Here is a 1941-nt window from a genome sequence, read left to right on the forward strand (position 1 = left end):
CCCCCCCGCCGCCGCCGCCGCCTCTTCTTCTTCTTCTTCTTCTTCTTCTCCCGAGAGCAACTGCGACCCTCTCCCCTCCTTCTCTCCTTCCCTGTCTCAGACTCGTCGAACCAGAGCTCACTGCCGGCGAGCCTCCCCTGCTTCACCATCGCGCAGTAACATGGAGCCTCCCCTGCTTCACCACCGCCAGCGAGCCTCCCTACTTCCCCTCCCTCAATCCCTATCACAGAAGGAATCAGAGCTCACCGCCGCCCGTTACGCTCCCTTCAGCACCTTCCTGTCATGCCCAGACCACCGGCGCTCCACCACTGCCTTTCCTGTCCCCTCTTTTCTGTTTTCTATTTTTATAATCTGGTTATCATTTTGCTTTCAATTTCTATTTTTGGTTAGTGTTAGATGCTTGATTTGATTCTGGATTAGTTTAGCTGGATTTTAATTTTCTGTTAGTTGATTTTAAGGTATTGAATTGCTGAGAATTGCTGCTGAATTGTTGTTGTTGTTGTTGAGCTTCTGTTATTGAATTGCTGAAAATTGCTTCTGCTGTTCTTCTGCTTCTGCTTGATGTTCTGTTTTTAGTTGATGGTTCTTCTGATTTTCAATTTTGTTGATGGTTCTAATGATGATGATGATGACGATGACCATGATGATGGTGGTGGTGGGTTCCTGGTTTAACTTGGGTTCCTGGTTGATTTTGTTGTTCTGATGATGATGGTGGTGGTGCTTAGGCTTCTTTGCTGAGGTTGGTTGATTTTGGAGGTGAAGGGAAAGGGTATTTTCGTTCGAAGGACGATTTTAAAACAAACTGAAACCTTGGGAACCATTTTATAGCAAAAAAAAGGTCGGGGACGAAATAAATTTTCGATCTCTATGTTAGGGACTAAAATTGTACTTATCCCTTAAAAATATGTATTTTATATCATTTTAGTGTAATAGCTATTTCATTTACGTTGTAAATAAGATAAATAATAATATATAAAAATGTAAATTATGTTCAAAATATCTATATTTGCAAATAAATTATTTATTTAAAAAAATCGCAGATTAGTAGTCTCTAGCCAGTAGACACACTAATGTGACTTATTATATAAGAAAAAAAATTAAAAAAATAAATAAATAAAACGCTAGTTTAATATTAAGTAAATGGGAAGTTCTATGGTGCTGTCCTAAAAAACATGCATGTCATGCTGTCTCTACGTGTTGTGCTGAGATAAAGACACGTTTAGTTTTTTTTTAAATTGAATCCCGTTCTCCGTTTTACTTAGGGGAGGGATTAGTTGTGATTTTTAAGATTTGTTATGTGGATAGTGGGCTTGGTAGTATGGGCCAAAGTAGTGAATATGATGTCAAATAAAAAAGGACAGGGAGAAAATTGCAATGGGTAAAACAAGCCAACCCAAAAGAGAAAAAAAATCCTTTGAGTTACAGGTATTATTTTAACATGGGACAAACTATTTAAACAAAGTTAATAGAGAATAACAAAAAAAACAATGTTGACCAAAAAAATTTCTATAAGCATGAAAACTGTTGACCAAAAAAAATTCTATAAGCATGAAAACTGTTGACCAAAAAAAAAAAGTAGCATATAAATAATGTTTTGCCTAAGTATACTTACTGAATTTAATTTTCTTAGTATAAGCATGACAATATTTTAATTTGCTTGTGTTGGATGTAGTTATTATATTAGATTGCCTTCTACTGTGTGTACTTCATGTATTACATTTATCGATCATGTTTAGATTTTTTTGTTTTTGGATTTAATTTAGTGTAACTTCAACCAATATCCTATCTGTTATGGGTTGGTGAAAAGACATGTCCAATCCATATATGAATTTCAAGTTTGTTATTGTTACATGTATGATTCTATTATGGAGTATTATAACACATTGATTTTTATTTAAGTAAAAAAAAAAAATTTAATCATAAATTATTATTTTTACAAAT

This window comes from Arachis ipaensis, chromosome B07 (assembly GCF_000816755.2).
Source record: "Arachis ipaensis cultivar K30076 chromosome B07, Araip1.1, whole genome shotgun sequence".
Classification (NCBI taxonomy): Eukaryota; Viridiplantae; Streptophyta; class Magnoliopsida; order Fabales; family Fabaceae; genus Arachis; species Arachis ipaensis.